Source organism: Muscardinus avellanarius (genome assembly GCF_963383645.1).
Source record: "Muscardinus avellanarius genome assembly, chromosome: 4".
NCBI classification, from domain to species: domain Eukaryota; kingdom Metazoa; phylum Chordata; class Mammalia; order Rodentia; family Gliridae; genus Muscardinus; species Muscardinus avellanarius.
This window is the reverse complement of record NC_137789.1, coordinates 45,932,882-45,942,524: the sequence shown is the minus strand read 5'-3', so window position 1 is coordinate 45,942,524 and position 9,643 is coordinate 45,932,882.

Sequence of the window (9,643 nt, the reverse complement as noted above, 5' to 3'; positions counted from 1 at the left end):
TAAGAAGAGAAAACATTATACCAAACAGAAGATAGAACACAAAAATGACAGAAAACAAAAATCATATTTCAATAATAACTCTGAACATCAAAGGAATTAACTCGCCAATCAAAAGACAGAGATTGGCAATGTGGATTAAAAAACATAATCCAAATATATGCTGCTTGCAAGAAATAAACCTTATAGCCAAAGACATTCATAGACAGAAAGTGAAAGGATGGAAAAAGATATATTATGCTAATGAAGATCAAAAACAAGAAGGGGTAGCAACGCTGATATTCAACAAAACAGACTTTAAGCTAAAACACATCAGAAGGGACAAAGCAGGACACTTCCTTTTATTAAAGGGAGCAATTCAGCAAGAAGATATAATTATAGTAAATGTTTATGCTCCAAATGTGGGTGCAGCCACATTTGTAAAACAAACCCTTCAGGAAATCAGATCTCAAAATAGACCCAATACAATAATATTAGGAGATGTCAACACACTTCTCACACCACTAGATCAACCTTCAAGGCAAAATATGAGTAAAGACTCTTCAAAACTAAAGAAAACTATAAAATAAATGGACCTAATAGACATATACAGAATATTTCAACCAGGAACAACACAATACACATTCTTCTCAGCAGCCCATGGAATCTTCTTAAAAATAGATCACATCCTGGCCCACAAAGCAAGCACCAGCAAATTTAAAAAAATGTAATATAATTCCCTACATCTATTCAGACCATAATGGAATAAAGTAGAAATCAACAACAGGAAGACCAAAATAAACTATTTAAATACATGGAGATTAAGATGCAGTATTGAATGATGAGTGGGTAAGATCAAAAGTAAGGGGAAATAAAGAAATTCCTGGAATCAAATGAAAAGAGACACAATTTACCAAAATCTATGGGATGCTATGAAGGAAGAGGAAAGTTTATAGCATTGAGTGCCCATATAAGAAGAGAGAGTCACCAAGTAAACAACCTAATGACACATCTCAAGGACCTAGAAAGACTGCAACAGTCTAATCCCAAAGCCAGCAGAAGGAAGAAAATTATTAAAATCAGAGAAAAATAAATGAAATAGAAAATAAAAAACAATTCAAATCATCAACAAAACAACAATCTGGTTCTTTGAAAATATTAATAAGATTGGCAAAACCCTGGCCAACCTAAGCAAAAGAAAGAAAGAATCAACTCAAATTATTAAAATCAGAAAAGAAAATGGAGGCCCCAGCACCAGCCTTGCCTCACGGTAGGCTCCAATTCCGGCCTTGCTGGCCCCAGCATCGGCCTAACTCCTCAACAGGCTCCGATCCCAGCCTCGGAGGCCCCAGTAGCGGCCTTGCCTCATGGCAGGCTCCAATGCCAACCACTGGCCCCAGTACCGACCTAACCCCTCAGCAGGCTCCAATCCCAACCTCGGAGGCCCCAGCACCAGCCTTGCCTCAGAGCAGGCTCCGATCCCAGCCTTGGAGGCCCCAACACCGGCCTAACTCCTTGGCACGCTCTGATCCTGGCCTCAGAGGCCTCAGTAGCAGCCTTGCCTCACAGAAGGTTCCGATGCTGGCCGCTGGCCCCGGCACCAGCCTAACCCCTCGGCAGGCTCTGATCCCGGCCTCGGAGGCCCCAGCACCGGCCTTACCTCATGGCAGGCTCCGATGCTGGCTGCTGGCCCTGGCATCGGCCTAGCCTCAAGGCAGGCTCCGATCCCTCGAGGCCGGGATCGGAGCCTGCCTTGAGGCTAGGCCGGTGCCGGGGCCACAGAGGCCAGGATCAGAGCCAACCGAGGGGTTAGGCCAGTGTCGGGGCCATCGAGACCAGAATCGGGGCCTCCCATGAGGCAAGGATGCTGCTTGAGCCAGAGAGGTCTGGATCAGTCCACCAGGTAGCCAGGCCACTACTGGGGCTGTCAAGAGTGGGATCGGTACTTGCAACACGGCATGCACAGAAAAATATCACAGAAAATAAAAACCAGATGCTTCCCCTAATCAGCAAAAACTAGGAGGAAAGGGGCAACAGGAAGAGGTCGAGCTATAGAAAGGGCCCTATAGTGAAACAATTAAGGTGACCAATCAGAGGGTATGAAATAGGGGAGGATGGAGCCTCCTTAAAACGCAGGAGGTACATAAACAAATGTATCAAAGTTAATCACCAAACAAGCATGGGATCGAAGGGGGGGGGATGGGATGGGGACTGGATGAGGGCTAATTGGATGATGTGCTTGTATATCCTCTCAAGTCTTGTATTCCAATGTGATATATGATTACAATGCACCAATAAAAATAAATTAAAAAAAGAAAGAAATGAAAATGGAGACATCACAACAGTGGGAAAATTCAAAGGATTATCAGAAACTATTTTGAAAATTTATATTCCAAGCTGGGCATGATGGTGTATGCTTGTAATCCCCTTGCTTGGGAGGCGGGGACAGGAGGATTGCGCAGGTTCGAAGTCAGCCTCACTGGCTTAAGAGACCCTGTTTCTAAATAAAAATAATGTAAAATAGGTCTGAAAGTGTGGCCCTTAGGTCGAGGGTTTCTAGGAACTCCAGTACCACCAAAAAAATTATATATATATATATATATATATATATATATATATATATATATATATATTCCAATAGACTAGAAAACATGGAATAAATCGATACATTTCTAAGCACATATAACCTACTTAAATTGAACCAATAGGACACATAGTAAAACCAAACTAACCAATAGTACGCAAAGAAATAGAAACACCAATAAAAATTATGCCATCAAAGAAAAGCCCAGGCCCTAATGGTTTTCTTGCTGAATTCTACAAAACCTTCAGTGAAGAACTAATCCCAATATGTCATAACCAGTTCCAGGAAATTGAAAGAGATGGAATTCTCCCAAATTCCTTCTATGAGATCAGTATCACATAATCCCCAAACCAAATAAAGATACCTCAAGAAAGGAAAATTACAGACCAATATCCTTGATGAACATAGATACAAAAATTCTAAACAAGCCGGGCATGGTGGTGCAAGCTTGTAATCCTCACACTTGGGAAGTAGAGACAGGAGGATCATGCAGGTTCAAAGCCAGCCTCACTGGCTTAAGAGACCCTGTTTCCAAATAAAATATAAAAAATAGGTCTGGGAGTGTAGGCCGGAGGTAGAAGGGTTCCATCCCCAGTACCATAAAAAAAAAAAACTAAACAAAATACAAGCTATATGCATTCAAAACCATATCAAGAGAATTGTACACCAAGACAAAGTTGGTTTCATCCCAGAAAAGCAAGGCTAGTTCAACATACACAAATCAATACACATTATTCACCACATTCACCACATAAATAGAACTGAGAACAAAACCCACATGATTATAACAAGGGATACTGAAAAAGCATTTGACAAAATCCAACACTCATTCATGATTAAAAAAAAACTGCAGAAAATTGGAATAGAAGGAACACATTTCAACATCATTAAGGCAATATACAATCAACCCAAAGCAAACATCATATTGAATCAGGAAAATTGAAAGAATTTCCTCTAAAATCAGGAACAAGACAAGGATGCCCACTGTCACCACTCCTTTTCAATATAGTCCTCAAGACTCTTGCCACAGCAATAAGACAAGAGAAGGATATCAAAGAAATTCAAATATGAAGAAAGGAATTAAAATTATCCTTGTTTGAAAATGACATGATCCTTTATCTAGAAGACCCAAAGAACTCAACCAAAAGACTACTGGAGCTGATTAACCAATTCAGCAAAGTTTCAATATACAAAATCAATCTAAAGAAATCAGTTGCTTTTCTATAGGCCAACAATGAACCCACAATGAAAGAAATAAAGAAAACAATTTCATTCTCTATAACCTCAAAACCAATAAAATACCTAAGAATAAACCCAACCAAAGATATAAAAGACCTCTATGATAAAAACTTTAAAACATTAAAGAAAGAAATTTAAGAAGACCTGGGAAGATGGAAAGATCTCCCTTCCTCATGGATAGGCAGAATCAATATCATCAAAATGATCATTCTGCCAAAAGTGATCTACAGATTCAATACAATTCCTATAAAAATACCAACGACATTCTTCATAGACCTAGAAAAATCAGTCATGAATTTTATATGGAGAAAGGAAAGACCCAGAATAGCCAAAGCAATTCTCAGCAATGAGAACCATGCAGAAGGCATCACAATCCCTGACTTCAAATTGTACTACAGAGCAATAGTAGTAAAAACAGCAAGGTAAAGCCAGGTGTAGTGTCACACGCTTGTATTCCCAGCATTTGGGAGGCTGAGACTGGGGGACTGCAGTTCACAGACAGCCTTATCTACTTAGTGAGGCCCTCCACAACTCAGTGAGACCCTGTTTCAAAAAAAAAAAAAGAAAGAATAAATAATAGGACTGGGGTTGTAGCTTGGAGGTAGAATGCCTCTGGGTTCCATTACCAGTACTGAAAAGAAAAAAAAAAACAGCATGGCATTGGCACAACAACAGACATACAGACCAGTGGAACAGAATAGAAGATACAGAAACAAACCCACACACCTATAGTCAATTGATCTTTGACAAAGGGCCAAACGTATACGCTGGAGAAAAGACAGGCTTTTCAACAAATGGTTCTGGGAAAACTGGTTATCCATTTGTAGAAAGATGAAACTAAATCCTTACCTCTCACCATGCACAGGAATCAACTCGAGATGGATCAAAGACTTAGAATTTAGACCAGAGACTGTAAAGTTATTAGAGGAGGGCATAGGCTCAACACTACAACATATTGGCACAGGCAGTAACTTTTTCAACAAGACCTTCAAAGTGCAGGAAATTAAAGCAAGAATCAACAAGTGGAATGGCGTCAAACTAAAAAGTTTCTGGTCATGAAAGGAAATCATCAAGAACCTAAAGAGAAAGCCTACAGAGTGGGAGAAGATCGTTACCAGCCACCATTCTGGTAGGGGGCTAATATCCAGAATATACAAACACCTCAAAAGATTCTACACTAGCAAAACAAATAACCCAATCAAGAAATGGTCAACTGAATTGAATAGACACTTCACAAAAGAAGAGATACAAATGGCCAATGGATACATGAAAAAATGTTCTACATCATTAGTCATCAGGGAGATACAAATCAAAACTATGTTGAGATTCCATCTAACCTCAATCAAATTGGCAAGCATAAAGAAATCAAATAACAACAAATGCTGGCGAGGATGTGGGGAAAGTGGAACTCTTTTACACTGTTGGTGAGAGAGTAAACTAGTTCAGCCACTATGGAGATCTGTGTGGAGATTCCTTAGAGAACTTGGAATGGATCCACCATATGTTCCAGCTATACCACTCCTGGGTAGCTTTCCAAAGGGGTTGAAATCAGAGAACTACAGTAACATATGCATACCTATGTTCATAGCAGCACAATTTGTAATAGACAAAATAAGGAACCAACCTAGGTCTCCATCAGAGACAAATAAATGGATTGCAAAATTATGGGAAATACACACAATGGAATTCTACTCAGCAATAAAGAAGAACAAAATCATGTCATTCATAAGAAGATGGAAAGACCTGGAGAAGAGTATGTTAAGTGAGATCAGCCAAGCTCACAAAGAGAAGATATATGTTTTCTCGAATATACCCAAACTAGGGAGTACTGGGGATACAAGAGGGACTCCAGATGATGGAGGGGAAACATAAGCAAAGCTATATTGGAAGGTTAGGAGAGGAAGAAGGCTGAGGTTGATTAATGAGGGAGCTACAGTCGAATATGTGTAAAAGTATGAATGTAGCATGGTTAACCTGGACACTCACTGTTGGAAGGGAAGGAAGGGGGAACCGGGGAAGGGGGACACCAAGCAAAGTCTGAATGTATGTCATTTTCAATATGATCTACATAAAAATTAAAATGAAACAAGAGTCTCTGAAGAGTAAAATGACTTGAGAACAATTGTGCTGAGGCAAGTTTTGAAATTTCTGATGACAGAAGAATTAGATCAAAGGGCCCGTACCTCTGGAGAAGGGCTCCGAAAGCACATTCATTCCATATGTTGGGTGGAGACTAACGGAGTACAATTAAATACATATTTGTTCAATATTTACTATACTGTACATGAAGCATTCACTCAAAGCCCATGTATGTTACATGATGAGTAAGAACGTCCTTGCTCTAACACGTCAATACTGTCACACGGATGCTGAGACAAGGACTGTGATGGCTAACTTTGTCTCACTTGACTGAGCCACAAGTCTGAGACATTTGGCCAAATATTATTCCAAGTATGCCTGCAAATGTGCTTCTAAATGAGACAAACATTTGAATGCACAGAATGGGTGGAGCAAATTGTCCTCGCTAATATGAGTAGCCCTCCTGCAATCAACTGAAGATCTGAACAGAACAAAAAGCTGAGTAAGTCAGGCTCCTGCCTGACTGTGAACCTCGGATATCAGTCTTCTCCAGCCTCCTGACTGGGCCCGGAGTACAGACTTGTCCTGGGTCTCCAGCCTTCCAGCCTTCACAGTGGATTTTACACCACCAGCTCTCCTGGTGCCTCATGTCGTCCACACGTCAGCTTCCCTGAGCCTCCAGCAAGCGGGCTGCAGATCTGAGGATTTCTCAGCCTTTCTTTAATCATGTAAACCAATTCCTTATAATAAAATTATATGTCACATTTCACAAACCCTATTGGTTCTGTTTTTCTGGAGAACCCTGAATCATACAAAAACCAAATTCCAAACCCCTTAGCATAGCCAAAATGATCTGGCCTCTACTTCTCCCTCCAAGTACACCCCACAGCTCTCCTCCTCCACCCCAGCCTTGGTAACCTCCTTCCAGTTCCTCCGGTATGAGAGGCTCCCTTTGTTGTGGGTTTTTACTCACTCATTTATCCACTGATTAAGTCACTGAGGAGTTGATTTCTTACTGTGGTTCTAGCACTGTGGTAGTATTAGCTATATAATGTGAACAAGATGGCAAAGTACCTAATTGCATGGAGAATATATTCTATCATAGGATTATGAAATAGCATATAAACAAACAGGTTAATTTCAAGGAGTGATCATGTGTTTCAAGAGAAACAAACCTGGATGATAAGATAGTATTCTGGTGATCAGAAAAAGCCTCACTCTGTAGGCACTTCCTAAGCACAATCCTATAAGATAAAAAAAGGGGGGTGTCCCTGTGAAGACCTGAAGCAGGAGCATTGCAGGCAGAAAGAATGAGAAACACAAAACTGACTCTGAAACCACCTTCATGTGTGCTGGGAGCAGAGGGCAGCGAGGTGCAGCACAGAGGGCGGCAAGGAGGTAGCAGGGCAGGTAGGAATGAGGTACAGCCTTAGTAGCAAGGATGATGGCTCAAATTTTATTTTAAGCACACTGAGAGCTTTCAAGTGTAGATATGAATCTCTGTGCATGTTTGATTATGCGCTGCAGTGTGTAACGGTGGGTGTGGGGAGCCACGAAGAGGGGGTATTGCAGTAGGGTGAAAAATGATGGTAACCTGGATTTGGGGGATGTACAAGAATGAAGGAGTGCTTCAAGATATATTCTGAAGGTGGAACCAAAGAGAACTGCCAGTGTGGCTGGGAAAAAGGATGACTCCCAGGTTTTTGGCTTGAACAATCAGCTGGAGTGTAGTGCCATTTTCTGAGGCAGGGAAATGGGACTGAGAAAGGAGGCACTGTGTCTTTGTCGTCTCTTTCCCTGGACTGATCTGTGTGCTCCCTTCACCTGTTCAACCCATTCCCATTCTTTGGATCTCAGCTCAAGTGTCACATTCTCAGAGAAGTCTATCCTCAACTAGTTAAATCAAAGCTTGAAGTAGGTGCTCCCCTCCTGTCACGCAGCTTCCCTGAGGACCCACCTGTCTTGAACTGCCACTAATTCTTTCCTTCCCTTTTCTAACCATCTTTACCTTTAACAACTGGAGTACCCATTCACTTTGATTTTGTTCTTGGCCATGCGACTTGTGCCAACCAACAGAATATCAGCAAACACGACACAGGTAGAGATTTGAAAAGCACTTGTGAAGTGGGATTTTTTTTTTTTTTTCTGTTTTGCTGTTCCAGAACTCTGAAACCATGTCTGGCTGCCCTGAGAGAGAATAAGAAACATATTACCCCTGTGACAGGCTGCCTACTCCAAGACATGTAATTGAGGCCATCTATATTGGTCTGTTTTACATTACTATAACAAAATACCTGAGGCAGGCTAACTTTATTCTAAAAATTATGGCCTTTTTAGTTCATAGTCCTGGAAGTTCAAGGGCATAGTACTTTTGTAACAACCCTCTCAAGAGAACTAAGGCAGTGCCCCCCAGTGATGCAAAAATCTTCACCCTAAGCTACCCCTCTTACAGGTCCACCACCCTCTACCACTACACCGAGGCCCAAGCCTCCAATATGTAAAGCCTTAAGTGACACTCTCAAACCATATGCAAACCATAGCACCATCTGAAATCAGCCACCAGCCAACACACCAGCTGATCAGAAAGGAGGAAAGAGCCCAACTGCTTAGCAGAACCATACAGCCTACTCACAGAACCCTGAGCTAGCTAAAGTAGGCTTTGTGATTTTTAACACAATAAAAGCTGATTCAACAGCACAGACCTCAGGTGCAAATTATATATATATTTGTTTGATTAGCCTCTATCTTCATACCCCCCAAAAAAACTATGATTTCTATATCAGCAGAGACTTCTAAATTTAGGTTACACACCCCGGTATCCCCATTCTTAGAGACCAGTATAGTACCTGAACACAATAGGTGTTCATTAGATAACTTGCTGAATGAATGCAGAGGGAGAAGAGAGGTACACACTAACTGGAGAGACTCAGAGGAGCTCTAAAAGGGAGTTAGCAAAGGACTAAGGGACATCCCTTTGTGCAAAATACACTTTCATCCAGTCTCAAAGGCACTGCGGAATATAAAAGCAAAATTACATTTCCTCTGCTTCAGAAAGGTCAAAGCCAGAAGACAGAACAAAATCCAGAGACTACTTCAGGGTATACTTCAGGCACCCATGCTGTGGCCCACGCCTGGTGCTTGGGAGACTGAGGCAGGAGGATCCTGGATTATAGATCAGTCTCAGCAACTCAGCAAGACCCTGTTTCAAATAGAAAGTTGAAGGTGTAGTTTAGTGGTAGAGAGCCCTTGGGTTTAATTTCCAGTACCACAAAATAAAGGGAAAAAGGAAGGAAGGAAGGAAGGAAAGAAGGATGGGGAGAAAGGCTTCAAGACTGCCTGGATGAGCTAAGTTCAGGAAAAGCCCAGCCAGAAAGGTTTCTTGAATCAAATGAAGCTTGAATTTAGACTTCAAGTTTATTTGGAAGAGCAGCTTGAATATATGCCAAAGGGCAGAAAGGACATGGGTGTTTATAGTAAAAAGAAAAGTCTGGGTTTGTTATCTCGGTTTATTGTTAAGAGTTGAAACTCTCCTGTCTTCTGGGGCAGGACCCCCTTTCGAATCTTTTTATTATTCTCAAGGCCTAACACAACCCTTTCCACAAAGTGGGAACTCGGTAACTATTTACTGAATAAAAACAAAATTTTAAGATGAGGCGGTAAGCATTCCTTCCCAGGGCAGCTTCCTAGAGCTAACATGGAGGCATTTAGATTTAGGCGCGCGGGCCCCATAGGTGGGTCCTCCCGGGCTCACCGCCTCCTGCAGGA